The following is a 20,119-nucleotide window of genomic DNA, read 5'->3' as shown; positions in this document are numbered from 1 at the left end:
TTTCCACTTATCACCTCATTCTTAAAAATCAATGACAAGGTGCCAAGGAAATTTCATTTCCTTCTTTTTTTTTTTTTTTAAGATGACAAATGTATAGATATTAATATATTTTTGGTGCCGATGACGACTATTTTTAAGTGAGGACAGAGCTGGCTGATCTCCCTCCCCATGAGGTTCTATTTATCCGGGACATTTACGCGTCCTCTGGGCCTTGGCGCTCAGGCAGCTGCCCTGACCCACCCCATCCTACTGCCTGAGATATTTAACCTGAGTCCTTCCTCGGGCTGCGCCTGGAGGACGCACTGCCCTTTCTGCTCACAGGGACAGCACATTGCATCTGCTCTTCCCGCCCACACCCTTCCTGGGCAAGCCTGGGTGGTGAGGGCCTCCTTAGCTCCTCATGACAGACCTTTTGTGGACCAGCTCGCCGTTCTGGAGGTCGAGGGCTTGTCCAGCTGTAGCTTTAGGGGTAAGCCAGGTGGGGTGAATCTCTGAGGGGCCCACAGTCCGTGGCCTGAAGCACCGAGAAAGAGTTGGCGGCCAGGCAGCAAGGCCTGCTCTTTGCCTGGTTGAGTCAAAAACCCTAGAACAGCAGAAATATTGGACAGAATCATAACCAGACACATCAGGAACCTGGAGAGGGAGGACAGTATTAGATGGCTAATAAGTTATATTTGTAACTTTTTTTCTGACAGTTAATAAGTTATATTTGTAGCTTCTTTTCTGACTGCTTTTCAAATAGCAAGGCTGGAAAAGCCAAGAGTCGCCATCTCTGGGCCTATTGGCTCCACCTGAGGGACTCGACCAGGCTCCCTTGGCTTGGCTGGGTTTCCCGCTGATAATGGGGGGGCGGGGGCAGTCAGCCTGCTGGGCTACCCCTGAAGCCAAACCCCAGGCAGAATGTTCCCAGGGAGGGTGGCATTGGCACAGGCCCCGGCTGAGGGCCAGGAGCCTCACCAATTCTCGCCAATTCCTTCCGAATGAAATACTCTTGTTTTATTTTCCTTTAGAGCGTGTGGGAGCTGCTGTATTCTGGAAGGCCTATAGGATAAAATAGCATTATCTGGAAGCTCTGTTTGTTTACATTTCTGTATCCCCGTGTTCCTTGCCAACCTGGGGGAGTCACAAGACTGTGTTATCTATTTTATTTTGTAACTTTCTCCCCAACAATTAAAATCAAAGAAACTTTTTCTGTTCCTGCCTTTTTTTTCTTGCAGGCCTCTTTTCCCCTCGCAGGAAAATTAGTCAAAAACAACTGAGGCGTTCTACTCAGAGCTTTACCCTTACACGGTTATTGGTGGTCTCGGACAAGGACCTGACCCAGCCCGAGGAAGTGGCCTATCTGGTCTCGGCAGTCAATGCCTGCTGATGCCGGGCTGTGGCAGAACCGCCCCCCAGGGCTCTCTCCACCTGCCTCATGCTCCCACATTCTGACACAAGGCTCTCCACTGGGGGTCCAGCCTGGCTTCTCTTCCCAGCAGCCTGCCAGGACGACAGGAAGAGGAGCCGCATTCCCAAATAATAGGACCCAAAGTTCATGCTCCTTCTGGGTCGGACCCCTAGCTGTAGGGAGACCACACTTGCCAAGCACGTGTTCTGTGCCAGGCACACTCGTGTTTAATCACATTAGCTGGCCTGATCTTCCAGCCACCCCCTGAGGTCGGGGTTATTACCACCCCGCAGAGCAAAGTTAGGTGGCTGGCCCAAAGTCTGCCAACTACCTAGCAGTGAAGCCGGACACAGCCAGACAGGCTCTGGGTCTCTGTTGGCAGCACTGTGCACACTGTGACGGAAGGACCAGGGGACTGACTGCCTGGCACCTCGGGGCAGGTCAGAGTAGAAGGAAATTTAAGGCTGACCTGGCCTTCCCCATGACCTACCCGGAATCTCTCAAGGAGACCTCATTGCTCTGGGGACAGTGGTCCCTGAGTTCCAGTTCAGTGTTCTCCAATCATGTTCCTGCCAGATGGATGAGGAGGAGGAGGAGGAGGAGGGCAGCTGCGGGCCTGGGCCCTCATTGTGATGTCCTGGGAGGCGTGAGAAGGGCTGGTGCTTCGGTGCTGTGAGGAGAAAGGGAAACATTGATCTGACCTCTAAGGCTCCCTGTGAGAAGCCCAGGGGACTGGAAAGGGCCACCAACCATCCTGACGTCTCTTTAAATAGCTAGGCACTGAGGGTTCCTCTTTATCTCTAAAAGCCCCGATGTGAAAGACCAACCAAATCCCATTTTTACTTGTCCTGAGATGAGCAGAGCCCATTGTTGGGAACCTAGATGATTAACTGCTATGTAAACTTCGGGAGGGGCTGGGGACAAGCTCCCAAGAAGCCAGGGATGGGGATGGGGGTGGGGGAGGGGTTCTGGGCTCCCTCTGAGCCCTGCTGTCTCTCCCACTCCTCAGAAAAGCTCAAGGGTGGAACACCACTCAGACGAGGCCCTCCCCAGCAGGCTCAGGCCCGTCGCCTGTTAAGGGCCCACAATGATCGCCAGACCTGTAGGCCTGGTGCCGCAGGGGACACAAGAAAAGTATAGGGCTTCCTCCACTGACTGGGAAATAGGCCCTGTGTACGAGAGAGAAGAGGCTAGTGTGAGTGAATGTGTAACTAAGGACAGAGGTACAGACGCCATGGGACCCAAGAAGGAGCCTTGTATCTGAAAGGCCTGACTCCTTAGAAGAGATAGTACCCAGTAGGGCGGGGGACGTGGAGGATCAGAGTGGAACAAAAGAGGAGGGGTGTCCTGGGGAGGGAGAGAGAAGAGCGGCGGTGGGCAGAGGGTCCCACTGCAGGCACGCCTCAGAGACATGGTGGCCCCTGCTCCAGACCACCTCACTAAGTACCGCAGTGACGTCAACCGTGATCTCCTTGCTGGCGGAGGGCCCTGCCTTCGATGTGTTAAAACCGCACCACCTCCGAAGCCCAACAAAGCAGAGCGCAATCAAACGAGGTCTGTCTGTGTTGGCAGCCACAGTCTTGAGTGCTTGTGCCATTTAGTCAGTCACGCCACGGGCATGTTTTGAGCCCTGCCCAGGTGCCAGTAAGGACTGGTAACCAAACAAGATGATAAGAAACAGGCGAGCTGGCTGGGACCCAGCAAGAGGGTCTTCCTGAGGATGAAGATAAGAGTCCTATGTTTAAACCAAAAAACAAAGCAACCAAGTGCAGGGTGAGAAAAGTTTACAGCAGGAAGTGCTATAAAGGTTTATACTTTTTATCTATTTTATTTATTTATTATTATTATTATTTTTTTTTTTTTTTTTACCATGAGGGTATTTTATTTTTACAATCAGGAGAAAATAAAGCTATAAACAATTTAGGGGTTTTAGTCGACCTGAAATCCAGCACAGCAACAGAGAGACGCTGACGTGACGTCGGACAATAACAGACGTGTGGCAACCAAGGTCGCCTCCCTCTGCCTAGGGCTAGTCACCAGCCAGCGCGGGCAGGGGAAGCTCAGCGTCAGGGTTTGAGGCTCAGCCCTGCCTCTGTTGTCTGTGTGGCCCTGGGCAAGTGACCTAACCTCTCAGTTTCCTCTTCTATAAAATAAGGTGGGTTCCTAAGTTCAAAAGTCCCTTTCTCTTATAAAGACTTTGCGTCTCTGGGCCCCCCTCTCCGTAACGCCCTCTAAGAAACTCACCGGCAGCGGCGATGAGGAGGCTCTAAAGGCCGAGACGCTTCTCTGTGAGTGGAAACATGGCTGCTGGCCTGAAGCAGAGGGAGAAGGCTATTCTGGCATTTCTGGTGGGCAGAACCTGGGCCAAGAAGGGAGGACTGGAGGGGAGCCCCGTCACAGCTTAGCCACGGCGTGGCTGTGGGCAAGAAGGAACCGCGGGCACTGTCACTGGAGGGATGCTGGCCAGGCCTGGAGCCCTCTGTTAGGAGTCCCTACAGAAACTGCACAACAGGGCTGAAGGCTGGACAAAATAATCTTTCAAGGCTCTTTCTATCCACAAAATTCTAAATGTCGGGCCAAAGTGCAGTGGCCACAACTTCCAGGCTTAATCACCGTCCTACTAGAGAATAACATGGAAAGGAAAGCACCAGAAGGAGTGACACCAGGCAGCAGGCTGTTCCTGGGCTTGGGGCGATGAAGATGTGGACTAGCTGTGAGCAGGGGCTCTGGCTCATCCCTGGGGCTGCCCAGGACCAGTGCACTTTCTCAGGTGACAGCAGCCACCGGACCCAGGATGTCCCAGACTCTCATGTCCCAGACCAGTCTGCCCTCCTTTCCTCCTGCCAGTCCCTCCCACATCCTAGAGTCTGCTTTGAGACTCCAGCCCCCCACCCCTGCGCCAAGTCCTCCCAGCTCTTTTAGTTCCTGTAACCGATCAGTGCACCCCTCGCAGCCCCCGCTGAGGTGGCCCTCCGTGCCCGGCAGTGCTTCTCCTGGGCCGCAGGCTCGCCGACACCTGGGGCTCAGGTCCTACCTACACCACTGCAGGGCCAGCGCTGGAGGGGCGGCTGAACCAGGTGTGGAGGTTCTGGCCCTGGGCAAGGGTGGTACACTGGGGGTCAGAGCTGCCGGGTTCTGTCTCCTGAATGTGAGAGCCGGATTCCAGTGAATGATTTCCTCTGTTCTCACCTGTCATCTCTACCTAGAATGGGTGAAAGCGCTACTTCTGCCCTGACCAACCTTTCAAAGTAGAATAAAACAAATCGGGCACCTAAAACGTGCTCAGAGGTGCGCAGCGTGGGTGTGCAGGGAGCAGTGGCGCTACAGGACCTGCCTAGATTTCAACTGGAGGCACCCCCGCCTGACTTCAGGCCCCACCTCTGACTTCAGACTTGGGCAGCTAACCTGCCCCCCACCCCTACCACCACCAAGAGAAGACCTGGGCAGAGCTTCCCAAGGCAGAGAGCCAGTGAGAGCCACAGGCTCGGCGGCTCTGTGTCCAAGCTGCCGGGCCACGCTGCCCGTGGGCACCGCCACAGCCACCCGCATCGTTCCCCAGCGCAGAGGGCCCACAGCACCCGGGGTAGCAGACCACACCGGGATGTCGCAATGTTGGCGACATGCCATGCAGCCCCAGAGTTCTTGGGCCAAGCGTTTGGCTTTAGGCACACAGGCAAGAAGCCCTGTAACACCAGCTAATCACCACCTCCGTTTATTGAGCTCCTACTACGTGCACTTGCTGAGCTTCTCTCTGACATCACCACCAATCCCACAATCCTCGGAGGTAGTTATTACTGTTCCTATTTTTAGACAAAGAAGTCGAGGCTGGGGAGACTCAATATCTTACTCAAGGTCAGGTGGAGAGTAAGGGATGAGGCCGGCTTCTGGCCTGTGGGCTTTTGGACTCTGATGTTGGGGCTCTTTGGACTTTGCAGCTAGGGCTCTCATCTTTCAAATTAGCAGTGATTGTGGGATGGGAGACCCTTTCCGTTCTGCATGTACTCACACTGCTCACCTACTCAGTGCCAAGCACCTGGGGAATACAGAGATGAATAGGGATGAGTCCTGAACTCCCGAGTTCACCTTCTGGTGGGGGAAACATCCGTGGCCAGTCAGTGGGTTGAAGGGATAGGCGCAGTAGCAGCTGCGAACTGAGGACAGCAGGAAGGGGGCCAGGATGTCCCTAGGCTCTGCCCTCCAGCAGAGATCTCTGAAGCCCCCAAATGTCACCCACATCAACAGAGGTGAGAAAAGGAACAGGGGGGAGACACCTGGACACAGTTGAGTCCCACTCACCATGTGTCTGGTGTGTGCGCAGCCCCTACTACTGCCTCTCGAAAGTGAAGCCTAAAGAGATCCCAACAACCGGCCAAAGCCACCATGACCACCTGGCAGCTGGGACGGGCTCTGTGCAGACCATCACACTGTCTCCCCAAGAAATACAAGAGAGTTCTGGAAACACCTAAGCCCAAGTGAAGGGAAAAAGCCAAAGTCCTCAGAGGGAGAGCAAGGGGCCCAGGAGTGTCAGCGTCTAGCTCCTGCCACAAAAATGCCAGGTGTGCTTGTTCCTGTTAGAGCGGCAGCCGCTGCCGCCTTCAACATTCCTGCTAAACCTGGAGAACGGGCGAGAGGGGACTGGGCGTGGGTCAGGACGTTCCAAACCCATAGGAGCTCTAACATGAACTCCCAACGTCCGCCCCCGTGCATACCCTGACCTCCTCCCTACAGTCCCAGTTTTCCAGGATAATGATCTTGGTAAGAAACTCATCCTGCCCTCACCGCCTAGGCTCAGCCAGTCCAGCCAGCTCCTGCCCAGCCCCCTCCCTGCCTCCCTGGCCTCTGGCGGGGGACTCCAGGTAACAGGCCCGGCCCCTCCCAGTCCCCACGCGCAGCAGCAGCGGGTGAGTTGCTGAAGGAACCCAGGAGAACTGGTAGAACTCGAGTCCCTTTTGCCCGAGGCACAAACGAACCTGCCAGCGGTAATAACAGGGCAAAGGAGCGGACCCGCCTGAGACTCGGGAAGAGGAGGGCAGGCGGGCTGCCAACAGCCAGGCTGGAGCCCCTGCCACTAGGGCCTTTCTCAGAAGCGAAAGGGGCCCTTGGAAAGTAGGGTTCTCCTCATTCCGACTAGTACTTCCCGCTCCCCAACAAGACGATTCCTTTCTAACAGTAATACCCCCAACACCCTCTCCTCTGCCGTTCTCCCAGGAGTGCTGAGATGTTCATGTCTGCAGCATTCAGCAGGAACCTCTGGGGCTCCACCATGCCCCCCGACCCCAGGCAGCAGCTGGTGTAAGGGGAGGAGGAGATGAGGTTCTGAAGGTCGGGGCAGAAGGGATGGGAGTCACCCTTACAGGCTTTGTGCCTTAAGGAGGCCAGGGTGCTCTGGGGGTGGGCACTGGAGGAAGAGGCCTCTGCAAAGTCTGCTTTGTTTGGGGGGAATTTGTTAAAGAGGAAGTAGAGGGAAAAGAGGAAAGCATTCGTGGTCTGGGTGGGAGAGTCAGGGACAATCAATATGTATCCAAATTCAACATGGTGCATTAAGATGTGATGTTAACTGTAGTCTTAATATAAAGAGTTCTTACATATCAATAAGGAACAAAAATGCACCATTAAAAACTGGCACGCTGACTGGTGTGGCTCAGTTTGTTGGGCATAGTCCCTTGAGAGAAAAGTCACCAACCAGTTCAACCCCGGGTCAGGGCAGAGGCCTGGGTTGTAGGTTTGTCCCCAGTCGGGGTGCTTATGAGAGGCAACCAATAGATGTTTCTCTCTCACATCGATGTTTCCCTCCCTCTCTTTTTCCCTCCCTTCCCCTCTCTCTAAAAGTAAATAAATAAAATCTTTTTAAAAACCCTAGCAAATAGTGTAGAGAAGCTATTCATGAAAGACCTTCAAATGATCAAAATCATATGAAGAAATTCAACTTCATTTATAAGCAAAGAAATGAAAATTAAAATCAGATATAGAAGTTTATCATAAAACATTATAATGAAAAAAATAGGAATAATCTAAATGTTTAACACTAGAACACCATCAAAATGATAAGAAAATATTATATGCCCATTAAATATGTTGTTACAAAAATATTTACTAACAGGAAGATGTTTACAATACATGAAGTTTAAAAGTAGGTCCCAAAACTGTTATGGGTAGGCACATTGTCCATGTTTGTAAACATGAGTCAGTCCATGTGTACATCATAGAAGCTGAAGAAGACCAAACACCACAGTGTTCACAATACTAAGTTATTACTCAATGGTGGAATTATGATTTTTGTTTTTGTCTGTGTCTCTGTATTTTGGACTTTTTCTACAATAATCCCACATTGCTTTTGTAATGAAAAGGAACCCTGGAGCCTTGAAAGGGTCCTTGGCAGAGTAAATGTCAGAATCACTTGCTTTATGTGTACACTCTTCGCCAAGTAGTGCGGCATCTTCTCCCACTTACTCCTGAGAGCGGGTGTGGAATGGGAACAAGTGGGAGGAAGGCTGAGGTCTGAGGCCCCCCGGGGTGCAGAGATGGGGCAAGGATAGGGACCCAGGAATCCCAACTCCGATGATACCCTGGCATCTATAAGGGGCCTGTGACCTTGAAAAGAAGGCACAGAGGGCTGGCAGTCAGAGGACAAGAGTGAGTCCTAGGGCTACCAGTTGACACTAAGGAAGATGCTTTATTTTTCTGAAACTCAATGTCCAAACAGGGAAAGTAACAGTAACGCAGCATTATTGTGAGGATTAAATATGACGATTATTTGTTCTGCACAGGGTAAAGCCCCGAACAAATGTTAGACGTGGTGGTTAATAGCATTCACCTCCGACTTAACCTGAGTGAGAAAGGTGACCAGCTGCTGTGCCAGGCTTGCACTGGTTGATGAGAATTCTCCATGTGCTGGGGGTGAGGGACGATTTTCCGATGTGGTTCAAGCCAAGTCTTGGATTTCCTGGTCCATAGTAATAGACTATGAAAATAAAAATAAACTTACTCTGAGCTCTGAGGACGGTGTTTGGGAGCCTTCTGATCACTCCTTGAGGAAAGAATATATAGCCCGTGAGGAGAAATCCTTGGTTAGTCACGCGCTGGGCTCTGGGAGGGAGGAGAAAATGGTACAAACTGAAGAGATCTATGATGGCCCTTCATCTATACTTGTTTACTGATGTTTTGGCAAAACATTTGGGGGCTAAGTTGGGTGGACCAAGGATGCCAGAGCATGTCACCTAAGGAGACAAGGAGAGGCTGGGTGGTGGCTCTGGTTAGATGGGTCCCCACCCAGCACGGGACGGGGGAAGTCATGGCTTCTGGGCGGAGGTGGTAGGCATGCTCGTGAGTCACGAGCCCCTCTTATTCATAACTGGTTTGCTGCTTCTTACAGTGCCACTCACGGCTTTCACACAGGATGGCCTCAAACACCCTCAGGGAGTGCCACTGTCCTCATCCCATTAGATGAGAGGGACTTATTGATCAGGTGACAGACAAACTTTCTAAGTATTGGCCATGTTGGAGACTCATTTTTTATTTTATTGATTTTTTTTTAGAGAGAGGAAGGGAGGGCGAGACACACACACACACAGAAAAACGTAGGTCTGTTGCTCCCTTACTGATGCATCATTGATTGATTCTTGTGTGTGCCCTGACTGGAGATCGAACCTGCAACCTTAGCGCATCGGGATGACGCTCTAACCAGCGGAGCTCGCCGGCCAGGGCGAAGACTCACGGCTGACTGCACCATTCCAAGTCCATCCCTCCCCCAGATGAGATGCAGGGTCTTCCCTCTCCCCCCGCTCTTTTTGTGCCTTCTAGGTTCCCCTGTCCACCTTCCCGTCTCTCTGCTCCCTTTTCTTCCTTCCTTGTTTTACTTGCTCTTCCTCTCCTTGTGCCTCAGTTTCCCTCTCCTTCTCCTCTTGTCCAGCCAGCATCCTTGCCTGTGCTCTTCAGGTCACAGGCTCCCACCACTCAGAGCCACCTGATGCCAGGGTGTCCTGAGCTGGAGCACAGAGGAGGGCTGTGGGACGAGGGGCGCAGACAGCGGGGCGGCCCCTTCCCGCCGGGACCACCAAGGCTCGGCTCTGGCTTCCTGAGCTTTATTCCTTGTTTCCTCACCAGTCCCGTCCTCAATATTCTCGCCAACGTCCTCCCCCGCGCCCGCCCCTCCCTCTCCGCAGGAGCCCTCTGATTTCGCTATACCTTTCTGGCACTGATGCGCCCTAGACTGAGCCTGGAGTGGTCTGGGCGTGGGCTGCCTGGTGAACAGGCAGAGCGGGCCCCTTGTCCTTGTCGGCAGCGGGGAGAGGAGCCTTGTGCTCAGCTCGGCTGCTTCGCTCCCGTTCCAGGCTTCCCTAGGCTCTTCGTTTACCCCCACTATCCAGCCAGGTGCCAGGACGGGAGCTTTTTCTGTCCCTTTCATTCCTTAGGACCTCACTCCACTCTGTTGTTTCTAATCGGAATCTCATTTCGAAATCTCCCCCCCAAGGGGTTTCCCAATACCTCTCAACTGTGAATCAACCTGCTGTTTACAGCACCCAGGTCAGGAATACAGACGTCAGGGGGACCGGTTCTGACACTACGCCCTGAAGACACTCCTGTGCCCGAGACAGTCAGTAACACCTGGACAAACAAATCTATTCCCTCCTTATCTCCCATGAAGGAAGACACCAAGTAGGCTCCAAGCTGAGAACAAGGACTGGCTGGAAGGCAGATACCAACTTGGCCACCCTCTTCCCCTGGGGAAACAGTTAGGGGGGGTGTTGTAAATGTAGGTCTGGTCTTCACCAGGGGTGATCCTATCCATGCTTGGAATGGAATTCTCTGTCCCCCAAAGTGCCCAGTCCCTCTCAGGGAGCCTTTCCACAGGAACACAAATCTTAGCTCCCCGCCCACAACTTAACGGGCTGGATTTCTGGCCATGGGGACCTTGAGCCAGGAGCAGCCTCTAGAACAAGCACAGAGAAGTGGGTCAGTGTTTTCTTGAACAAAGGAAAACGGGTTGTTCTCTGCATACAAAGGTGACCCACTACCTGCCTTCGTAACCTGAGAGCCCTCTCACCAGCGCGGAGGGTGGGCCTGCGGTCACCAGCCGCAGCTGAAGGACCAGTGTGGGAGAGAAGTGGCAGCCTGGGTCTCTGCATCATGTTCTAGCCAACAAGGCGTTTCACCTTGATTTGTATTGTACAAATCTATTCAAAGCCTCAGCTCTGCATCTGAGTCCCCGGGAGCCACTCCCCTCGCCCAAAAGAGCAGAGAGGCCCACGGATGTCCAGCCAGCCTCCAAGGCTCTCATCACCCTCTCATTCCAGTGAATGCCGTGGCCCGGAACAAAGCCGTTCTCTCTGCTCCTCTGATTTGAGCAGAGCGATCACCTGATGTCACAGCAAACTCCAGTTCTTGGCACTTGGTGTCACTCTTGCTTCACCTTGACTCAGCTCAAAGCCACCAGTGAACTGGTGGCCATTGTAACAGAGGAGACAACTTGCTCTTCTCCCACCCCCACTACACGCGGGCGCACACGCACACACACACACACACACACGCACACACGCACTTACATATATGCATGAGCCAGGGCAGGAGCCCAGCTTTCCTGGAGGACGGGAAAGTGTCCGGGGGAAGGATGACAGCAGTGTCACACAGCGAATGGCAGCAGGAAGGGCCTCGTCTTCCCCGGCCAAGGCCCGAGTGGAACCTGTCTCCTAGAATTGTTCATCGCTGACTTCTCCAACATTTTCTTAAAACTCAGAATTGTTCACAAGGCGACCTAATAGTGCAAACGTGCACACACACACACTAAGGGTCACCTGACATCAAATGGCAAGTTTTGGTGGCAGGAACACAGAAAACATCTGTTTATAGCTACAAGGTTTGCTGTCTCTTTCCTTTTCAACACGCCGGTTCCCAAGCCTTTGCCAGTCCACAGTGCACAAGCTCACATACTTTTTCTGCTAAGAAGAGCCTTTGCCATCTAACGAATGTTATATTCCCTTGCAGTTAGTCTAATAATTAGCATAATTAAGCTTCCCCTGTCCTGCTCCATGGCTGCTGCTCCATCTTCACGGTCCCTCCGGGCCTCTGCTCTGTTCCCCTTTCCTCACTCCACCAACTGCCAGGCTCCTCTCAACACGGCTTTAATGAGCTCCCCCCAGACTCTGGGCTCACCACAATCTCCTTCTGCAAACTCCCCCCCCCCACCCCCCAGTGTCTCTAGAAGATGCCTTTGTCCTTGAGGCTCTCCTGTGGGTGAATAACCCTCACGGGCACAATGGCTTCCCCTCTGGGCTCAGAGACCTAAGATTCTTCCCGTAAAAAGTCCAGCTTCTTTATCCCCCATGAGGATGGAGAAGGTGGGGACATAGGACAGCCCCTCAACAGCACAGGCTGAGTGAAGAGCCATTACCCAGAAGAGCTGGTGTGGAATGGGCTGCCCGGCCAAGCCACAGCCGTCCTTCAACCAGCTGCCGCGGCCGCAGGTCACACCATCGGCCTACAAAGCACAGCAACATCTAGCTTACACGGCTCGTGGTCACCTTGAGGCTCTCCGATCCCTGGCCATGTAACCGAGCAAAAGGTCCCTCCGCCCTCCCGTTGGAATTCTGACGCTCCAACCAGCGCACAAGGGCACAGGGTTCACCACTTCCCTACCGCCTCACCTTTGAAGACATCTTGTAAAAGTGCATCAGAGGAAAAAAATCTTTTTATTCCCTCTTATTAGTTCCTGGAACTATGCAGCCCTGCGAGTCGTGCTGGAGATGACAGAGGGCTCGCATGATAATGCGACACAACTGGTCAAACGACCGTTTATCCTCCTTCTCGAGATAAGAGTGTGGATGTCAAGGTCAGGAATAAACAACACCGACCAACAGCCCCATGGGGTGCCGTATCCACACTCTCCTCCTTCCTCGTGGGCAGCCTCCCAGGGTCGCAGGCGGAAGCCCTGGGCCAGGGGGGTTTGTGAACTGCCCCCAGTGGGACAGCCAGTCAAGGTGTACCCTTCCTGAAGTTACTCAGATTACTTTAGGACCATTATCTCACTGATCTTAGTACCATCCAAGGAAAGAAAGAAAGGAGAAGGGCAGAAGCCCTCTGGTTTTAACAAAAAAAAGAATGAGGAAGAGGAGCCTTTAAATGAACTAGTCATTGTTCGCCCAGAAAGTCCATGAAGAAGTACAAACTCAAAACCCCTGACTCTGGTCCCATGGCCGTAGCAAATCAGACAGAGAGCTGATTGTGTGTGTGTGTGTGTGTGTGTGTGTTCAGACTGATTTCTACAGATAGGCTGAATTTGAGCCCTCTTGAAAGGGTACCAAGGTGCAAATCCTCCTGCCCTATCTTACCCAAACTATGTAAATAACAGAGACACTCACTAGAGTAATTAGAAGAAAAAACTGTCAGCTAAGTGGCTTGAGGAGGTGTGGCTGGAAGCATTCTGTGTGTTTCCCCTAAAGCCAGACATGTAGGCAGTCAAAAATACTAGTTTAATGGGCTTATAAATTTAGAGTGACTCTTCGCATCTTACAGTGAGGTCTGGGGCTCAACTATTCCACCTTTGACATCAAAGAGGCTGCTACTGAGCACTCATCACCGAGCACTTCCTCCAGAGGCTGTGCCGCACCTTCTTCCTTCCTCAGGTTACCCTTCTGCCCAGGTAACCGACCCAAACCATTCAGCCCCCAGTACTGTGCAGAGGGCAATGACTCCTGGTGTCTTCTGAGGTTTTACCTCCTTCCTTTCCTCCTTAGTCTGCTCCCTGAAAGACCTCTTACAACAGTGCTGGTACCTTTTAGCAACCTCCACGCTTCTCATAAGAGATGGGTACCTGTCCTGGTTAAGTCCTACAAATTCACAGTGTTCTCTTGTGCTCAAGTTCAAAGCATTCTAATCTCAGTAATCATTGTTTTCTGGCATAACGCTGTTCTAGCCTTTTCCAGCTACAGTATTTCTAAACATTAATTTGACTGAACTTAAAAAGAGACTGTACGTTTGGTGCAATTTGGCAGACAAATAATGTAAGCTGCATCTTGCTGATAGGCTAAGTCCAACACAGGAAGCCACGCTCTCAGCAGCACGGGTCCACATAGGACCACAAATCCAAAACTGCCGGAGGGGCTCCCGCAAGGCGCACATGGTGACATCGTTCATTTGGGGCTTGGCCACCATGACTGGATCTAAAGGCGCTCTTCCTCTCCAGCCTGTTTGCCCTTCAGAGCTAATATTTGGGATGTCCCAGCAGTATTTTACCCCTTTTCTGGTCCAGAGCAGCCTGGAGACTAAGAGAGAACCAGCCTGCAGCCCCGGGCAAGCCTTGTTAATAATACTCAGGGCTGTGCGTGACCTCACTGCCCCACACCATGGAGCTGTCTATTAATTAGACAACCTTATAACTAGGGCAGCTACGTGTACTCCGACATCAGCCCTTAGTTCCATTCCTTTCTCTCCGAGATGAGAGTATTTAGAGGGAATTTCTCACTGACAGTAACACAGCAGTGTTCCCCTCACACCCCGAGGTGGGCTCCTTTGTCCTCCGTCACCCCCGATACCCCATGACTCTGACATCTGTCCCAATAGCCTGGGCCTCCTATGTGAGCTTGTTTTACAGATCTGTTATTCTCATGGTTTTTCTGTGTTTCTGATGATATAGCCAAGACGAAAGAGAAATCCTAACCCTGTGTGTGCTGGCTGACAGGTAAAAACTTTAAGATAAAGGAATCTTGGGGAAACTACCACAACACCCAAAGAATTTGTAGCACAAGAGTTCCCCACGCCACTCTCTCACCCCCAAACCCGTGGGAGTCACAGGCCCGCCCTTCCCCAGGCTGACTGAGCTCAACCAGATAGGCATCAACGATCCGTGCTACCTCCCTCCCAGCTGAATCAGTGCCCAACTGGTCACCTCCCAGGGCTCCTAGGAGACATCACAGAGTGGATGTCCTTTCTAGGGGGTGACAGTACCTTTTGGGGAGCCTAGCATCACTCTGAAAGTGCCTCCCCAATGCCTCTGCCTTTGGCAGGTACAAAGGGAGGGTCAGGAAACAGGGGTGTCCGGGATGTAGCAGCCCAGGTCTGAATGAGGAACGGTGCCCAGTGGGCACGGAGAAGGCCTGAGAAAGGAAGGCGCTGCCTGACACGTCGGGGCACAGGTCTGAGCTAGAAGGCTGAGCGAGAAGCTAAATGATGAAACAGAAACGCATTCTTTGTGGTGATCGCACTCCCAGATTAGGTCGGCTGGCTTTCTTTTCTCAAAAACTCATCTCTGTAGCATCTGCTCCTCTGGGCATGTGAAACTCTCAATTTCTCTTATCTCCAGCCCTCCTCCAGAGGAAGGGCGAAGAAACAGGTTCTGATTTAATGCCAGGCTAGGTCGTGAGTGGATGGACCGTTCTCCTTATGCACATCAAATCTAACCGATAAACATGTTGATCTGACACTCATTGAGTGTTTTGAACGAAGAACTGCAGCAGTGAGGACTCATGAAAGACACAGTCTCAGCCTTCAGGAGCTTTTGCAGGGATGGATCAGGTCAGCATGACTACACCTGGCTTTGTACACCTGCCCTTAGAAGGGTCTACATGAGGTCAGATTTTTCTAAATGGAAGCCTCAGCCCTTACTTTATTTTTATTTAAGACTCACCTTGCACTGGACAGCTTTTGAAAGTTAGCCTCTGGTTTTTCTTTTCTTAAGATTTTTATTTACTTACTTTTTAGAGAGAGGGAAAGGGAGGGAGAAGAAGAGGAAGGAAAATATTGAAGTGAAAGAGAAACATCAATCAATTGGCTATCTCATGCACACCCCCAGCCGGGGACCTGGCCCTCAGCCCAGGCCTGTGCCCTGACTGGGAACCGAACCGGGGACCTTCTGGTTCACAGGCCAGCACTCAATCCACTGAGCCACACCAGCCAGGGCAGCCTCTATTTTTTTCTGGCTTCCCTCCTACTTAAGTGCTCCAGAAGAGCTTCATATTTAAATAAGCCCAAGGAGGACTCTCTGGCAAAGTGCAGACTATAATATTTCTGTAAAATGAGAACATCTTCCCAAATTTGGTTGCCTCACCTGGGACTGGCATAAATCATTTTATTCTAGGCTTGGTTTCCATTGCCACCTAAACTGCAAAAAGGTAAGTAACCCATTGCTGTCTGGCTGCATCAAGAATTCTTTAAGCCCTAACTGGTGTGGCTCAGTGAATTAAGTGCCAGCCTGCAAACCAAAGGGTCGGCAGTTCGATTCCCAGTCAGGGCACACGCCTGGGCTGCAGGCCAGGTGCCCAGTTGCGGGTGTGAGAGAGGCAAGCACACGTTGCTGTTTCTCTCCCTCTTTCTCTCTCCCTTCCCGTCTCTCTAAAAATAAATAAAATATTTAAAAAACACTTGAGAAAATTCTTTAAGGTCCTACAAATACAAGTAATTGTTACCAAAGGGCTTGCGTTGTTAAGCAAAGAAGAGGTAACGGAAATACCGACCACGCAGGGAGCCCCGGGGATCACAGCGCGACTTCTCTGCCTGCTACGGCCAGCCCTAAGGAGGCAAGGCCTGTCATTGCTGACCGCCTCTCCAGCGGCCACATTTTCAGAACTGACAACTGGTGGCAGTCTGATGTGTGGCCTGGCAGAGGCCAGTGTGTCTTCTGTCCCAGGAATTGAGATTGTCTGAGAAAGCCGGTGCCACGCGGCCACCTCAGGGGCCACTCGGTCACGCCGGCCACCAGCCCTCTCCTGAGCCCACTCTCCTCAGACGCCCGGGGCTTATCACGCTGATCAAAGCAGACGTTCAAACTCTCCTGCAGACGGACCTGGCTGTGGTCTCCATTTTCATTCTTCTCACCGAATCAGTCTCCCCTTTTAGAAAGAATACGTCAGCAGTAAATGGACATAACTTCCCCCACTGATTCATGCAGGAGGTGTCATTGCTCCGGTCATACAGGCTCTTTTCAGATTAAAAAGTAATTGTTCCAGAAGAAGAGTACCTGGTTAAAATTAAACCACAGTCCAGAAGCTATTAGAACCCGGACTTTGGACAAACGCCAAAGAGGGCCGTTCTGGGCACCTTCCCGAGAAGAAGGGAGAGAGACTCACTGGCAGGAAGGAACCTCCAACAAGTGACCACATAAAAAATTAACCGAGGCGTTGGCACCCGTTCAGCCACCCTACTTCAGTCAGAAGGCACTTTTTAACCATGTTAGGAAAGCGAAACTCGCTGTGGGTGGGGTGGAAATGCTGCCAGTCGTCCTGCCTGAAGAAACCTGGCGACGGCGCCTACATGACGGATGTGCCCCCTGGCGCGGTGGCAGCACCATATGGCCGCGGGGGGGACGCCAGCAGCTTCTGCGGCTCCCGCCGGGGCGGGGGTGGGGGTGGGGGGGGCTGCACCCATGTTGTGGTGGTCGCCAGCTCATCACTGGAGCTGACGCGGGTTACTAGCCCCGATGCGCTAGTCCACGGCGTGATTAAGAAACAATCGCCCAGAGAGACAGAGGTGCGCACATCAGCGGGGATAGGAGGGAGGGGGCCTGAGGACAGGACGGGGAAGGTCAGGGGAGGTGACTCGGAGGCCAGCCCAGCAGTGCCCTCTCCTGGAAAGCCGGGAGCGCGCCCTGTGGGCGGTGTGGCCGCGGGGCCACCGCCTCCTGCCCGGCGCGCCACTGCCCCCTGTCGGACGCGGCGCCTTCCAGCTGCCCGGACATACGGCTCACGTGAATGCCACATATGACCCCCGCCACGTGTCCGTGAGCAAGGCACAGCCTTCTAAGGCTCAGTTTCCACATCTAGAACATGGGAGTGGCGTCTGTCCTGTGTACCTCAGAGCGCTGTTATCAGGAGGAAATACATGAAATACCGTTTTTACCTTTCCCGGCCTTGCTGCCTTCTGTCCTAACATAATCCAGGTCACTTTCCTGAGATGATTTTTCTCCCCAGTGCCTATGAACTATGAGTAAACTATAAAAAAAAAAAAAAAAAAAAGTAGCCATGTTATTCTGAGCTACATTAAAAAAAAAATGACCAAATTTTATTTGGCGTAGGATGGATGTCAAGTTTAATACATGGTAACTTTTTTAATTGAAATTGAATAATTAGCAAACATGATGGTTAAAGTTTACGCAATAAATGCTGATTTGTTTAAGCTGATAAGTCAGATGTTAGTCTAAAATTCACTGCTGTGGGTAGTTTATATTTCCACGTTCCAAAACCTCATTTTACTACAATCGAGTAGTATTTAACTTACTGAACAAAGGGGTTCATCTTAGGTAACTGTTAATATCCTGAGACACACAAAAACTAGTGGTTTCTCACTTCTAGTAGCTTTAATAACTTCACAAATGTTTCAAACACACTTTTCACAGCCTTTTTTCTTATAAGCATTTATCATAATTTAAATCAATTTTATGGTACTATGTTCAGTGTCTAAATCCCCCACTAGATTATGAGTCCCCTAAACACAGGAACTTGTGTGTCCTCTGTCACCATTGGGTCCCCCGTACCTACCTAGCATGGCGCCTACTGCACAGCAAATGCTTGATAATTATCTGTTGAATAAACACATGGGTGAATCATAGGAACTGGGGAAGGCCAGACAGAAACAGAAAGAGCAAAGTCAGATATGGGGGGAGGATATTTTTTCAAGAGCAGTAACACAAACTTATATTAAAAATAAGAGGGCAGGGTAATGAAAAGATTTGGAACTAGAGAGAGGTAGTACTCGCACAACAGTGCGAATGCATTAAATGCCACTGGACGTACACTGTAAAACGGTTAATTAGATGTTTTGTGAATTTCACCTCAATCATAAAAGAAAATGAAAGGGGAGAATGGTAATATAATCATTATGATCTGTGATTTAGGCACTCTACAAATACCTGATGAACTCAACATACAGAGGATAACTTTTATACTGTGCTTGATGGTTTACATAAATCATTCCACACAAATGTTTTCATTTGTTCCTCCCAACATGGACTTGCAGACACGGAGGACGGGGAGCACAGAGGTTCAGTCAGGGGCCTCTGAGTCCTCAGGCGGGCCAGGCACACTCGCCACGCAGAGGCCCTGTCCCGGCGACCGGCCCGCTGGCCTGGAAAGAACTTCCTCCACACAGCTGCTTCTCCCTCACCCCATTCTGGGCCCTGCTTTGAGAGTCACTTCATCAAAAAGGCCTTCCCCAACTACCTCATCTGAAAGACCACGCACACACACGTACCTGTCATACTCTCTCCCTCACCCCCTTGGCTTTCCTTCAAAATTCTTAGCTCACATTACATGTCTTCTTCACGTTATGTCTTCTTCCATGACAGCATCAACCCCAAGAGATCGGGGATATTTGTCAGTTTGTCCTCTGCTAAAATCCTGACATCTGGAATAGTGCCTTGCAAATAACAGGTGCTTACTAACTATTTGTTAAATAATTAAATGGTAGAATTTTACTACAAAGTTGGCTGGCTCTTCTGAGGGGAGCCTAGGCTTTTTAGGCCAAACCACAAGAATGAAATTACAATGTGACCGAGATAAAATACCAGTTGTGAATGTACTGGCTCTCAGCACAATGCTAACCACACAGCAGTAGGCATTTTGGTCTATATATCAGTAAGAAATTCTGACTGGAAATTCTGTCTAGATTATGGGCAACACAGACACGAACAGAACTGGCCACAACACACGTCCAGGTCCCACCCTAGGTGTGCACATCAGGACTGGGAGGTCTCTAAGGAGGAGAGGAAGGAGGAAGGAGGATGTGCAGGGCAGGGTCAGAGTCCAAGGAGCAGCAGAGTGTGTTCTGTGTAGATACGGCTCCAGGACCATACTGATCTGCAATGTAAATCTTGTACAGTTAATTCTAACTCCCAGGGAAAGGCTGGCAGGGCTGGCCTCTTTGAGAGTTGGGTCCGTGTGTTCTGACACAAACACTCTTGCAAGACGGGCAGTGAACCTCTGAGACCCAGTGGCCAGTCCGAATGGTGCCTGGTGGCAGCAGCCTCCTTCCTCCGGTTCCTGAATCAGGGGATCAGGCATGACGGAAAATGGGTGTCACGCAAGAACCCAGATTAGGGGTCAAATTCCTGAGGTTCTGGTGTCAGCTTTATTTCCTGTGCCTGTTTAAAAAGTGTCTCTAAGTGCAACTTACAAATTGCATACAAATTCACACAAGTATAAATTTCATCATTTGTCCAGCCTGACCACTGCCACTGTGGGGGACTGTTACGTCTTAATGTAACAAAAATACTTATATATGGACAAATACCTGTTTGCCATCATGTGCCTCACATTTTTTAAAAAGATTTCTTTTATTTATTTTTTAGAGAGAAAGGAAGGGAGGGAGAAAGAGACGGAGAGAAACATCAATGTGTGGTTGCCTCTCGCGTGCCCACCTGGCCCACAACCCAGGCAGGTGCCCTGACTGGGAATCGAACCTGTGACTCTTTGGTTTGCAGGCCGGAGCTCAATCCACTGAGCCACACCAGCCAGGGCCTGTGCCTCACATTTTAACTTAATGCTACAGAAATAGGATTTCAACACTTAATAAATCATAAGACTTTTTAAAATGTTCTGAAATTGAATTTCTGCAGAAAATTTCAAGCTGTGTGAGCTATGGTACACACACACACACAAGCACACACACGTATTTTCCCCAAGGGCTTCCTTATTATATGCCCAAAGTACACAGCTCAAAATTCAAGCAAATTACTTATTACAAAACAAAGTAAACAGATAAAAATCACAGCATGATTTGTATAGCTGCCACTACTTCTGCCATCTT

The sequence above is a fragment of the Furipterus horrens genome, unplaced genomic scaffold (genome assembly GCF_987537825.1).
Source record: "Furipterus horrens unplaced genomic scaffold, mFurHor1.1.pri manual_scaffold_2, whole genome shotgun sequence".
Taxonomy (NCBI): Eukaryota; Metazoa; Chordata; class Mammalia; order Chiroptera; family Furipteridae; genus Furipterus; species Furipterus horrens.
This window is presented reverse-complemented; position numbering follows the sequence as displayed.